Below are 15,300 nucleotides of genomic sequence, written 5' to 3'. Positions count from 1 at the left end.
CACTTTAATATTAACACATAGCTCAATGTAATGAGCACTTTTTTTTTACATGATTGAGCATGTTTCTAGATTATTTCATCTGATTTAAATTGTTGCCTTGTTTTCTTTCTTTCTTCCTTCCTTCCTTCCTTTCTTCAACTTTCTATGAACTTCCTGTATGACCATAGAATATGAACCACACATGCACACAAGTGTAACATAATCAAGAGTGCATGCATACTCAATTCTGCATGCATGCCTTCACCCTAACACTGAGACAGGAAGTTGCATTTTTTGGCAGCCACAGTGAAGTCTAATTGATTATGACGAAGCACTGGGTTTCTGTTGTTTGGGAGCTGGGCAGTTTGGGGGTAAACTAAGTTAATCCTGTCCCGAAGCTGAAACTGAACCTGAAGCCCTGCCCCTCCCTCCCTCTGTGTCTGTAAATCCCCTCCTTCATCCCTAGGATGATCCCAACACTGGATTGGATGTTTTCTTGATTGCCTACGGTTTTATATTCGAACTAAATCCTCTTTCAGAAGCCTTTAGAGGACAAAGCTTTATTATCAGACTTGGTGTGTATGATTGTGCATGTGTGAGGGGTCCCCGCGAGTTTCATTTAAAGCATGCAGGCACCTTGATGAGGTGATGACGCAAAAGAACAAACACCAGATGGATCTTAGAATGACGGCCGTCCAATTCTGACCCAAATGACATTAGATTGCTTCAATAAACTTGTAACAGAACACCAAGATAATACTTCACATTTAAACATAAACACGTTAGTACTTAAAAAATAATGCAAAAGAGCAAGAAGTCTCAGGTTCACCACCAATTTTTTTTCTTATCTAGTGTATCCTTCAGACAATTTTAAATGAAATGTGCAACTGCACTTTCTCTCTTCATTCGCTCCTCAGATCAACCTCTGAAACATGGATGGATGTAGTTTGGTGTATTTAGACCGGGTCCACCACAGAAACAGATCAGTGATTAACAGGTGTCAGTGACAGCTGGGGTCAGTAGCCTCGGCAGTGAGTCAGCATGTTTCTCAGAAATTTGACAATGCTGTCAGAGAGGAATTACAAACGGCCACATGGACAATGGCCTCTCTGGAACCGCGTCACCCTCGCTCATACCCTTGTATAAATACACACATGCACGCACACACACATCCTTGTCCTTAGCTCTGTAGCTCATTCCATTCAGCTGAGCTGCCAGTCGTCTGGCCCTGAAGTCATTGTCTTTGACCAGCTTAACTAGATAGATAGTGAACAACTGGGAACGAGCACCACTCTCCTGGGCCATTTTGTCATTTTGCCATTTTGCAGACAGTATTAACTCAAATGTAATAAAAGGTTTAGCAATCAATTCTTCACAACAATCACAATTAGCTTCCTGATTTCTTCGCTTCATTTAGAAAAGCAGCCGGTATTTAACAACAAATCATAATATCACAACTCGCTGTAAATGTTTACTTCAGCTCTTTGTATTGATAGCTGAGTCCTCAATCAGGCAGAAAGATTATCCTGATGAAAATGTGGCACTGAAGTGTTCTAAAATAACATCCATTATCATAATTAAACAAAGATGGCAATCAAAGATGATTATTTGAAAAGGATGTTAAGCTCCAGCGTTGCAATGGTGGCGTGACAACTTGTTTATTTACATGATTTAGTATACAATCTGCCATCTCTAAAAACACGAGATAAATTATTAATTAATATTGTAGTACAGTCTTTCCAGTTTTTTTCTTCCCATAGTTAAAATAGTCCCCCCAACTGCAAACTGCTGTTAACCGTAGCTGCCTATGGCTAGCTCAGTTTGCCGTGCAGGTAGCGGTTTGGACTGGGAGCTTGGGAGCAAGGGAGTGTCAATGTTAACACTGCTAGCTGAGGAGCTTTGGACTGGAGCAAGCTCGTTAGCATGCTAACTTCATTAGATATCTCTGCAATATAATTCTTTATCATACTTACTATCATTGTGTCAAAACTGCTATTTATTCACATCGTGTTGATAATTGTTCATAGAATTCTTACACATTGCCCCTTAATTTCACTCTTGACTTGCAAAACAAGTCGCAAACAGGGCATGACTAACACAAGTGGAGGTCAATCTGTCCCATGCTCTTTGACAGTAAAGCAGCCATGTTGTTGTTCATTGTTGAACATACAGTTACTGAACTCAAAATATGGCCATAGCTTAAACAAGCCCATGCAGTGTTTCCAGAAGAGTCTGAGAGCTGGCGTGGAATAGACCACTCTTTGTTCCCTCTGAGCCACACACAGGCCCATCGCTGCTCTTTGTGCTGCGCCTCTTTCACTGACAGACACACATCAATAAGAGGGGAATTAGGCCAGAGAGTTCTGGCAGCGATGTTTGTGTGTGACTGTGTGCACGAATTTGTGTTTTTATCACACAAAGACAGAAAAAGGAAAGGAAAACAGAGAGATACCAGGAATTATATTGTGTGGAACTGTGCATACGTGTATATATGTTTGTGTGTGTTGTCTTTGACAAATGGAAAATGGACCATATCTCATTCAGCAGCTGCATAATGACAGCATAGGCAGGAAACAGGAACAATCGTTATTGTATTTATCTGTGTGTGAGTGTGTGTGGCAGGCAGGCAGCAAATGGCAGAGTTGTGTCAGTTCTGACAGTGCAGGAGATGACTTCAGCATACTGCAAACAGTGTGATAAGAGACACAACTGTTTGTATCAGATGGGGAGTAAGTGAGAGAGGAGACACAGAGGGTTACAGAGGGGGGTGAAAGGGTCCATACTGGATCAAAGGCATCTGTACAAGGCGTGTTTCGCCTGGCCGTGTCGGGTTCAGCCCGGGTGCTCAGCAGAGAGTGTGTCTGAATGAGGAGGTGAATGGCAGGTAGCTCCCTGACAGAGGCAGGCACAACGCCCCAGTGTGCAAGGTGGAACCCAGGGGGAGGCCTTGCTGCCAAAGTTGTGCTCTGCTTTCCAGATACTTGTCAAACCAGAAGACACACAATCACTTAGTCACACATGCAGACATAAAAACAAACACATTGTTGTTTGCTTAGTGATGCCACAGACTTGTATTTAAAGGTTTAAAGAATGACACAGATCCACAGCAGGTAAGTGTCTTAAACTGACCTTGATAAAGGTTTTACCAAAGATTTTTGGTAATGAATGGAAAATATCAACCAAAATAAAAATGCAGATATCATCTACTCACCCCCTACGCCAATGGAAAGTCAGACAAGTTTAATATCCCAGAAAACATTTCTGGAGCTTCACATTAAACAGCTTTGTGGTATTTTCCTAAACAACTGAATAAGATGGAAACTTTTTAAAACAAAATAAGGACATAAAATGGCTCAATGAGGCTCGTTTGCTGCAATCCATGTCTCCATATGCCCAGAGATTGTGACTTGATTTTGAAAGACGCTTCCGAGCCACTCACTTCTGAGAGGATGCATGTTATATGATAACCTTGAGCTTAACTAAAGGCATGAGCTTCATGTGTGGATGCGGAAGTCTGCCTTGCCTGACATTTATCTAATTCATCTGATCAACAACATAACTGAGCCACCATTTGCTATGCCTCTCCAATCATTTATTCAGTTTTCTACATGCTTCGCTCATTACTGCCACCGCCCATGTTGTTATGAAAAATTTTGATCATAAAAATCAAATCCAAAATATACAAATGCACACATATACCAAAGACACACATTAGGACAAAGGGATAAACAGGTGGTAAATTGGGTTTGAAGAAAGACTGAGTCATCTGAGATGAACTAAGTCTGTGGGTGAGGTGGGAGGATGCAAAGACAAAGTAACATAGACTTTGCTTATTTAAATTTCATCTCGACAGAGGAGCTATTCATCTTTTATAGTTACACATGGCTTTAAATATCTCTGGAGGTGTAGAGACAGTGAACAAATCCAAATAATGGGGCAGTGAAGTGAAACATAACTAAAGACTGGCTGTGAGTCATCGGACGGCATGTTAAACTTTATGTAGGATGAGGCTCTACATTTGTAGTGGGGAAACCTTATTTAAGGCACACCTCTGCATCTGTGCTCAACAGCACGGCAAGTGTTCTAATGAATAATTCAACATGTGGATGGAACCGACACTGCTCCATGCTGACAACAACTGCAATACTGCTCAGCTAATAAGACCTAATAAGTCTAACCTGATGGCGAGACTAAGGTTCTCATTTACAGATTTTCTCGAACTGTTTCCCGTGGACGAGAGGAGAAATTAGTATGTGAAACATCTAAAGCTCTCCAAACTGGTTCTCACTCTCTAACCTGATAGGCGGTTAACAGCGGCCCAAGCCTCCAACTTGGCCAACATATCTCATATTCCACCAGCTCTGGCAGTGCATCATTAACTGTCAACATGCTGGAAACCACCTACACACCAGCTGAAATCTCATACCAGAGATTGTGTTAAACGCGCACAGACATAAGGAATGGACAATGCGTGTCAGGGTCAACAAACACTTTGTGCGACTGAGCAAATAAACCTGCCAGGTTTTCAGGCCAGGGGGCATCTGGGTCTCTCTGGTGTCAGCAGGTGAGAAGAGCTTTACGCGGTCAGATATGAATCATCTGCATCGTCACCTATTTAAATAACTCCTCAGTCAGATCTTGGAGTTCAGGTAACCAGACACCCCCTACGGCCCAGCAGGAGGGTTAGAGGGGATCAGCACATCCAAGCACTGGTCTTGAAGCTTTTACTGTGAGCGTAATATAGGGCTCAACACGTAGGCTGAGGGTCAACAATATCAAGTCTAGGTTCTGGGAGAAGATTTACGCTGAAAGGAGATATTGCTCATGACCGCCAAACCTTAACATGCCCTCTTCTAAAGTCAGTCATCTGAAGACTAGAAGATGTAAACAAACGCGAACGAAGGTGAACAATATTGTGCAGAAGGAATCGTCTATAAAACATCAAAATTTGCTGCGGTCCTTCAGTGGAAAAATGTTTTGGAAAGTTTATCAGCAGACAAGTCAAGAGAAGATCTTCTAGTTTGATCCTTTTTGGTACAAACTTCCCTCTTCATGTTGGTGCTCAACAGGGAAAAACAAAGATGGAATTTTATACCAAAATTATTAACTTTGTGAGAAGATACTGAAGTCTTTGAAGCTTTGGATAAACTTCAGAACATAATGAATTTTGAACATATCCTTTAATACTACAACACAAACCTCAGCCCCGTTTTAGAGCATAAACTCCTGTGACGCTCTGTGACCCCTGCCTCTTTTCTGCCTCTGTCTTCAAACAGGAAGGGATCTGAGGGAAGCAGGCAACTCGTTGCCACGAGAAACCACAGCTTTTATAAAGGAATTTCACCTTCAATCTAGAAGTGTGGGAGTCAGTCGTACTGGAAAGAATAAACTCAGTCTGTCCACAGTTAGGGCATGAGCAGGATGGTGAAGCCAAGCTTTAAACTTGTGCATGTTTCTTGATGGGAAAAACACTGATGAAAAATGATTTCAGTCCGTGGCATCCAAAATAAGCTGCGCCATGACACCTCTGCTACCCTTGGCCTGCTGGAAGAGCAGGAAGGTGAGAGAGCATGTGTGTGAGACAGAGAGGAAAGGAAAGCATGTTTCCTCTCACAGATACAGCATTTCCTCCTTAGCCTTGACTGGCCTTGCAAAGCCAATCAGTGCCCAAACTATGCTGAGATTTAGACTCCAAAGGGCAAAAGACAGATAATCCGAATCCTTTTGAATCCCTTACTGAACGTTTTGCATCATTTGTTTGAAAGGAAGGGACAACAAAATAAAATTTGCGACCATTCTTAGAAGAGACCTTCTTATAACTTAATCACAACTCTACATTCATCAAAACCCAACTTCACAAATGATAATGAGGCGTCCTGTGTCGTGTTGTGGTTGTTCATCTCAATATTGTTTATCTGCAGTAATAATTACATTAACAAAGATAAAATGACCCAATGAACATTCTCAGCTGAGCATCTCAATGGGACTTTAACATGATTTGAGCTCATAAGTGTTAACCAGAAGGACTTCAGTGCAGCAACAAAGATATGATCCTTCACCAGCTTCCCACTCGCAAACATTGCCTGAGGTACTGTACCACTGCCAAGAACTGAACACAGACCTTGGCAGTATTGTTTCCACAGTACAAAAAATACAATGTTTTCATCTGAGCAGCCATGCATTAGGCACTAAACAAAAGAAACAAAGCATTAGTTCACCCAAAAATGAGAATATGCCATGAAATTTGTCTACTCAACCCCGCGGTGATACAAACTTGGGTGAAGTTTTGAAGTCCCCAAAAAACCTTTCTGGCGCTTCACGACAAACAGCGCTGAAACAGTCTCCTAAACACCTGAAGCTCAAAACATTAAAAACAACAGCTGAAAAGGAAAGCATAAAATGGCTTCATCAGCTCCAGCAGCTAATCCAGCATATAATCGAAGTCTCCGGAAACCCTGAGATCCCAAATTGATTTTAAAAGATGTCATTTACACTGTAAATTTTACAGTACATCTTTTCTTTAATCCCAAATCGACCGCACAACAGGGGTGTAAGTAGCGTTTTTTCAAAGAATTCTGAAATATCTGTGCTTCTACAGACTTGGATTACGGCAAATTAACTGGATAGAACCATTTGATGTTCTATTTTTTTTTTACTTCATCTTAAAATAAATCCAAACCTACTTCAGTTGTTTAGGAGAATGCTGCATCATCTTTTTGCTGTGACGCCACAAAAATGTCTTGTTGACAACAATTTCAAATTTTCCAAAAGCAGAGTAGATAACGACTGAATTTAAATTTTTAGGTGAACTTATCCTTTAATATTCTTCTTATATAAATTGACTATTCTTATGACAACATGTTCTGTAACAACATTCAGCTATTTTCCATGCCACTTATCCTATTCAGGGATACATGGGGCTGAGGCTTTTGCATGGCCTACTTTGGTCTAGAAGTACATCCCTGGCAAAGCACACTCAAACTCATCCAAATAAAGAGTCAAACACATCTTCAGGATCACACCTAGGGCAGTTTAAATGCAGATCTAACAAACCTGCGTGTCTTTGAACTATTGGGGAAAGTGTTTGTGATCATATTACTGCCGTGCAGAATGATAATTTATTAGTTTTTTCAGTGTTTATATATTCCAACCAAACTCTTAACTGTACATACACTAAAATTCTTAAGTCTTTACAACAGAAGTCTCTACACATATAGTAGATATACAGAATAAAACCCATCATATTTATACCTTTAACTATGATCCATCTCGTGTCATCTTTCTATTTCCATCTCTGCAGCTTTGTTGTGTAAAATGCAGGCTTCCTGTACACACAGCCAATTAATCAGCCCCTGTGACAGCAAGGCGAGAATACAGCGAGCTGTGTTAATCTTGTGATCTGATCCTGGATAAGCACATCTTCAGCCGATGCCGAAGTGTTACATGAGGCTGAGCGCATATCAGAGGAGGAGGCAACTCCATCTTTAGCAACCACCACAGAGTTCTATTTTGTAAGCATCGTGCATGCAAACACACATACATTTACACAAACACACTTGTACAAAGAATTCTAAGCTCAGGCACAATGTGAGTGCAGTGGGAAGAGGAGGAGGAGGAGGAGGAGGAGGAGGAGGAGGAGGAGGAGGAGGGTAGCGTCATCGTGGTGGTCTGACCGTCAGAGTGAGACATGAATGGCTGCGTTAGCAGTGCCCTGAAGGGGCAGCCAAGCTCTCAGCCACTTAGCAGAGTATGCTGAACAGATAGTGAGATACATCATGTCATACCAGGTCCTTCCAGACCTCTACATGTGTATCATATTTACATGCAATGTAGTGACACAACCATCAGAGAAGGAGCAAGAGAGATGCAAACAGTGATCAGAATGGATGAGTAAAGTAAGTGGATGAAAACAAACCTTCAGTCCATAATCACATCGCTGGATTGGATTTCCTTCATTGCAGAGGAGATGACAACCTGCTACATCAGGCCCCCAGGTCTTCAACAGAGAAAATAGAAAGTGAGATGGAAACAGTAATCCTCTAAATGCTTCCTTGGCACGTTGTACTCTCTGCGTCTAACTGCATGCCCGTGTGTGAGAGTGCGTATGTCTGTCTGTCTCCCAGACACCGATAATTATTGGTTGCGGGGAAAAAATGCTCCTCTGTGAGGAATACAAAGGATCAGATTAAATGAGGCTGCAGATGTCTATCCATTCCCTTGACATGTCTGCAGTTTATCAGAGGGTTTATTAAAACTTGTGCAGGTTGAAAGCAACTGGCAGGGGGCCCTGGTTAATATCAAGAGCCATAGAAACAGATCAATATGAGTGGAGCTCAACAGATACTTCATTTTCTAGGATGATACCGATGCCAATATTACTTACTTACTGAAGTAAGTTAGAACTGGAGAAGCCTTTTGAATGAGAGGTGAAACATCTTCAAGAAACTGAAGGTAATACTAAGTGCTACATCGTGCCTGTGATGCAGCACTTACCATGACTTGGATGACTACCAATCTTGATCAACATGATATCTATATGTTGACTAAGAAACACACATTTTATTGCAACAATCCCTCAATTGTGGTTATCAAACTCTTGTGACAAACATATGTAGTAATATAACAACAATAGGGCTGCACTATTAATCGCAAAATAATCAAAACCGCAATATGACTAGGTGCAATATCCAAATCGCAAGAACAGCAGTTATCTTATGAGGTAAAATGTGCCACAAAACAGTTCGAATAAAACTTGCAGAGATGCTTTGGCCTAGGAAGCATCTTCTCAAGATGTAATAAAACCAGTTTGTTTGGCAGAGACCGGGAGAAATGCCACATCATCATGATTTTACTAGTTTTTCGATGACAATGAAAACTGTGATGTAACATTTAATCATCCATATGAATCATGAGTTACATCACAATCGCAGTATCTGTGAAAAATAATAGCAGTGTCACCTTTTGTCCATATGCTGCAGCCCTAAACAACAATAACATTCACTGTTTACAATGACATTTATGCACTGACACAGTAATTATAGATCACTCCAAGCAAATTTTCATGCAATATAATCTCTTAAAAAAAAAAAAGAAAAAAGAAAAAAAAAAGATTTTATTTTCACTTTATATCTAGTAAATAAGTTTAATGAACCAACTGGAACTTAAATTACTTACAAATAATACTCTATAACAGGCTTGCCAATAGTAAAATGTGGGAGCAGATAAGGTGATTATATGTCCAGTTGCGACGAATTTCAGGTGTGTTTTTGCTGTTGCACGAACCTGTACACAACTACAACTTTCAATCATGTTGTTATTGATGTACTGCAGCAAAACGTCCGCACAGGACATGGAATAACCTTATAGCGACCGTTGGGAAAGATAACTGCCAATTTTCCCCTAACGTACTTCACGCAACTTCTAAGACTTCGTGTATGTTTTGAAACTACATTTAGCTGTATAAAATGTATAAATAATGCTAAAAGTGTTTGTAGTGTTGGTCCAGTGTTGTCAGTGAGCAGCAGCAGTGTTAACGGACTCAGTTTGACAGTCCCGTTAGTGTGTCATTTGCACAGAGCTGCTTGTACGATGAGATATCTACCTCGACACTCTCTTAACAGCTCTTCTTCGCGGCGCAGACACCCAGCACACCAGGCACACACAACTTAACTGACGGTGAAAAACAACCCCAAAAACGACCAAACTAAAAAAAATATAGTTCACACTTACGAGGCTGATAGCAAACTGTTGGGGCTGACACAGACGTTGAGCGAGCAGCGGCGGCAGCCCTCCTCCGAGTGCCAGTTCGTCCGTCCGCCCCACGGTCTGCCGTCGTCCCGCCCACAGATTGACGTCATGACGTATAACGTAAACTAAACGGAAGACACCAGAGGTTGTGTTGTGACAAGAGGACCCACTTGTCACTCCAACAACGATTGGTATTTTACTCATCCTTAAAGTCCAACTTCTCTTCCTCTAGATATTTCAAATCTAGTGCTTGTAATTCGCAGACCACTAGACTGTGTTTTTTTTTTTTTGTGTTATATTGGGTTTGTTAATGTTTGGCTGTGCTGAGGGTGGATTGTTTGTAATTTATGTGAAGGTCTTAAATAAAAAGAGAAAATTAAAGGAATGAAAAACAAAAAAAACCCCCGTTGAATTATTATTCAGAACACATATTTGTCCACTTGGATTTGGAACCTAAAGACTTCTGACTTGACTTCAGACGTAGTGACTCAAATAATAATAATGATATACTGTATCTTCATGAGTTTACTAAGTGCTTTGACAAACAAGCAAAAGCAGGAAACTCAGGAAGACAGTATTGCAGAGTAAACACTCAACAGTCAAGCCAAAAACAAGAAACCCTTGTCTGACATGAGTTAAAACAAGCAGGCAGAACAGAAAGTGTAGAAACACAAAATTACATTATGAGTCATTCCAAGTAAAAGGAATCAAAGCCTTAACACAGGTAAAATCACAGAGAAAGAAAATGAGAGGAAAGGTTATGCTTAAAATAGACATAATAAATGATTAAAAACAGTAACTAATGAGAGGAAATCAAAATGATACATACACTAAGAGCAGTAACTCTTAGAAGAAGATAGAAAGATGAAAAGTCAATTTGAAAGGGTGACATGACATAAAAGTAAATCTTTAAGAAGAAGGTTTTAAGGAATGATTTAAAAGACGTTACTGATTCTGCGAGCCTGAGCTCTTCAGGTTGGTCATTCCAAAGTTGAGGGGCCCTGTTTGGAAAAGCCAGCGTTTATAAAAACATTTTGTGACTGAATATCAATAATTATAGTACATACATAAACATATGTTTAGAACTGGTTATTACTTGATACTATCCAGAAGTTCAGGTCAGGGATCGGAGTGAGCGTTGGGTTGAAGAAAATGGCATTGGTGGATCTCCAGTAAGTTCAATCAGTGTAAAAGGGGCACTATGTAGTTTTGGAGAAGAAATGCAAACTCCGAATTTCAATTTTTTTCCAAAATGATAAGGTAATAACATGCAGCATAATACAGACATTTTTACTTTTCCACTGACTGAAAACAAGCTCCCTAGAACACTGTTTGAGGTTAAAAAGGTGGCAGGGTCCGCCAAATATAAACAAAGTAAAACAGTATGACATTGTGTTGTCTTTTAAGGTCAGTTTGTTTATTCGGGTTGTTCAGCAATGAAAACAAAGACAGACTATTGATGTAGTCTTTTTTTAAGTATAATAAAATCTGTCCATGAAGATCTTTCTCTTCTTACTAAAATATCTGCCCCAAAACTACACAGTGCACCTTTAAGATAGAGCTGGAGAGAAAACCCACATATGGCAATGGCAACGTATAATGTATCTTCTACATCAGTGCCAAGAATCACGCCCTCCTGATTTCAGACTTAACAGGTGTTTCAAACATGAAACAACCAAAGTTGACTTTTTGTCAGTTGACACATCAAATCTCTGCCGTGGTTTGAATCCTCAAAACCAGAACTAAATGCTGTAGAACAATATATCTGCGTTTTTCATTCAATTGTATTAATGTGATATAATTCAATAAATACATCTCTCTACGATTCTATCTGTTAACTGAGCGCGCTATTGGTTGTGGTTTGTTTCTTCTCCACTAGATGTCAGCATTGACGCAGACATGCAGGTACACAGCAGGTGTGTGCCCTGTTGGTGGGCTGATTCAGAATACTTCCTATTTCCTTCTGCTCCTTCAGACAACACTTACGGCACTTGACAGTGTCATTGTCTGATATGGACATCACACCACTAACTCTGAAGTTCAACTTTTAGTCTTGACTTGTGATTGGCTGCAGGTGATGATACAACGTGTCTGTCTGCTCCATGAATTCTGTTTGGCAGCGTACTTGGAGAGTCTTGGGAATCCTGATGGGTTTTAGAGCAGTTTGGATTTCACACATTCATTTTCACACATTTAATGCGATAAATAGAACTCTGAGTCACCTCCAATAAACAATACTCACCACCAAGTGATTACTCTGCGCTGTCTTTCACAGACTCCACACAATGTTCACTGCTTATGGTCATCCTTAGATTTTTATAGAAAAGTGAGAGGCACAGACTGTTCAAGTCAAAAAGGAGAAATCGATGTGTAAGGATCAGTTCGCAAAGAACTGTAATAGAGTCATTGTACAACACAAACACAATGCAGCAGCAACTGTTAACCTAGAGAAGGCATCATCATTACCGCCATCATGATTGCCCTGAAATTTGGTACAGAAATTCATGGATCTACGATTTGTTGTCATCAGGTGCCACCAACGGGTAAAATATATACCGTTTCAAATACTCAGGACAAATACTTGCAGTACATTCCCGCCAGACTCAGCTGTACATTGTGTTCAGCTTCTGCTGGAAAATGTTTGCCTTGTCATTGTGTGTGCATGTTATCATAGAGCTGCTAGCTCAAAGGTAGACCGTTGTAGTCTCGTTGGAGTAGTGTAGGTACAGAATCCTGGCATGGCTTTGGACATGGTTTGGCTGAATTACGTGTAAAGAAATTGTTGCGTGTAAACACACTGATCTATGTTTCTGAGCACTGAAAAATTATGATAATTATGATAATAAAGGATTGCAAATTTTGTTTGACTGCACAGAGGAAAGATAACTTTATGGGGTGCAGTTTAGCAGCTTTTTTTTTTGTTGTTGTTCACACTGTCATTTTGCTTTATGGCTGGTAAGATTTGAAAGACATGAAAAACTGTTGAGCTCACTACTTAAGACAGTAAAATCCAGCAGAAATCACACATTCACACTGCTTTATAGCCCTGCCACAGGTGTAAATGACAACAGGGACAGGTAGGACATAACGTCACATCAATCCTGGGAAAAAATATGATTTGTTTCCTTGAACAGATCAGTGTAATCACAATTATGTAATATTAATAACAAACAATAAAGGACTTGTTGCCCCCTGGCCCCCAGCATTGGCTGCTGATGCAGGCACAGTACGTGTAAAGGAATCTGAGTCTGTCGTCGATGGCCGAACTGTAAGTAGCTCAAACAAATGATATAGTTGACGTGTTTTCTTCTCTCACTGACTACAAGAAAAACACACAAATAATCCTCACCAGTCTTCTTCTCTGCTCTGAGTTCCCAGTCGTTCAATCTCTACTTTTGGTGTCCCCCTCAGGAAGTGCTCTTGAGAACATTTAATAGCTGTCTCCCTCCAAAGTTTGTATTAGATATATAAACCTCCATGCCTCCAGCCCGTGATCCCTATCATGTTGCCCCTGAAGTTGTCTTCATGCGACTGTCGGCGGAAGCGAGTAAAAATAGTTTCATCTAATTTCTCATTAGGCCATCAAAGATTCTAACTGACCTTGCAGATTATCATTGCCTTGCTGTAAATTGCTTTAATGTCTAAATTAAAATGTTCAATCAATATGATTAGGGAATGAAATTAGACCTATGAGACATATGGACCACCAGAGGAACGGTGAGTGAAAATGAAATCAGTCAGCTCTCATCGGTGAGGGTTCAGCGAAGGAACAGAAACGGCATATAGGGGGAGTTTGAAGTGTTTATGTGCTGCTGTAAAAAGCTCTTAATGATTGTGTCCGAGCTGTTGTTCACATAACAGGAAGTGCAGTGATGAGCAGCAAAGCAAAGTTCGGATGAAAAACATCCCATAGAACGGAAAAATCGAGCAAGCAAGTAAGTAAGCTGCCAACAAGTGTCGGAGATGGGTTCAATGGAGTTCAGTTTTTCATGTGATCCGACCTGTTCCCCCGTTAGAAAAAGGACTCACACCTGCAGAAACAAGCTAATATCTGACATACACACTCAAAAGCACACAAACCACGGTCTGGCTGTTTTCCTTCTCCCACAGTAGAGTAGAGAATAATAGGGGAGATTAGTGTGAGCGGCTGATGCCTGGCGACCCTTTCTCTGGGAGCACGGCAGGCGAGGATGCTGGCTCTCAGTGGCCCTCGCCAATTAGAGCATCCACTCCAGCAGGCCCGACCTAATGAAGAGGCCGGAGCATGGGACTGGAGGCGGGTAGGCAAGGATCGATCCCCAGCCTGGTGAGGGCACAGCTGGGGGCCCGGCATGGGAAAGCCTGGGGACGACATCGTCTTCCTCTATCATACGTAGGTCGCCCTCAGGGGGATGGGGCTTTATCCGTGTCTGCGTTCCCCCCGTTTGACCTTTTAACATCATTATACTTACTCTGTTTCTCATTTTGAATATCGTTCCCCTCTCTTAACTATTGATGTACATCAGGGCAGGCTGGTGTCTCGTAACTCTCTCGAGCCTTCATCTTTTTAACGTCAAACTATGCTTCGGGAAGTTTTTCAAGCCTTGTGTTTTGTAGAATAATTGTGTCAAAGCAGTAATTGTTCCTCCATGGTGGGAGCTACAGCAACCCTTCTTCAACCGTAAATTTAATGAACTGTACTCTATGAATGACAGGTTGTCCATGGCGTTCAGTTTTAAGTATGTTGTGGTTATATCAGAGACTCTAGTATCTGGGGAGCCTCTTGAAGGATAAAGCTGGTGTCTTTTCAGAGGATGTAGCCTGCCAATTTTGGTGATTCCCAGATTGTTCCTCCAAGGCCACAAGGCCATATGATTAACATTTTTGAGTCTCTTGCCATGAAAAAAATATTCCTTGTTCCCTGAGGGTGAATTCTTACAACTATGACGATCCCCTGACTCTTCCTCTTCTCCAACTGGCATTCAGAGATATACTTGATGAAATGATTCTGGGGAGATTTTCTCTGGCACCATCAGCGGATCAGACATTTCTGGTTTAGACTCAAATATGCGCACAACTAATGGGTGGATTGCCAGAACATTTGATGCAGACATTTATGATCTCCTGAGGATCATTTGTCAGGTATCTGGTGATACCTTAACTGTATCTGCAGCACCGTCATTAGTCAAACCAAGATGATGATCCTGATTAATAGACATTACGTTTTCTAAGCATCAGCATGTCAAACCATGAGGGTGTTTGCATTCCGATATTAGTATATAGCTCAAATTGCCACAGTCATTGGCTTGGATGTAGACTCTTGTTTTTAGCAACACTTCCCCTGAAGAAATCAACAGTAAGCAATAAATTGATGCTAACAAGCGTTGTCTGTATAGCCGCAGTGCTGGAATGAGACTGTTCTGCCTGTAGCCCCATGACTCTCCAATATCCACAAACACATTGAAAAGCCTTACTGTTGCCTTGGGTGTTATTTTCCTCTATCAAAGTGAATAAGGCGACTGTTTTTAACAACTCTACAACTCCATTTCCACTGTAATAAACTTACAGTGCCCATGTTCACAGTAAAATAAAAAA

At 40.9% G+C, this 15,300-nt stretch overlaps 1 protein-coding gene across 15 annotated transcripts in view; it reads right to left on the bottom strand.

Moving 5' to 3' along the window:
- Positions 1–9,802, bottom strand: part of tmcc1a (transmembrane and coiled-coil domain family 1a) — a 48,680-nt gene extending 38,878 nt beyond the window's left edge. For 7 of the 15 annotated variants that reach the window (XM_037104456.1, XM_037104460.1, XM_037104461.1 and 4 more), the window contains exons 1-2: positions 9,581–9,718; positions 7,895–7,975 (exon numbers count right to left, since the gene is read on the bottom strand). The gene's annotated coding sequence lies outside the window, so the exon portion shown is untranslated. Of the gene's footprint in view, positions 1–7,230; positions 7,332–7,894; positions 7,976–9,580 lie in introns of all 15 variants that reach the window. The other 8 variants (XM_037104458.1, XM_037104453.1, XM_037104459.1 and 5 more) reach the window with 5 other exon arrangements.
- Positions 9,803–15,300: the final 5,498 nt, after the last annotated feature.

This window comes from Acanthopagrus latus, chromosome 7 (genome assembly GCF_904848185.1).
Source record: "Acanthopagrus latus isolate v.2019 chromosome 7, fAcaLat1.1, whole genome shotgun sequence".
Lineage (NCBI taxonomy): Eukaryota > Metazoa > Chordata > Actinopteri > Spariformes > Sparidae > Acanthopagrus > Acanthopagrus latus.
The sequence above is the reverse complement of the archived record's forward strand: the minus strand, read 5'-3'. Positions and strand labels throughout refer to the sequence as shown.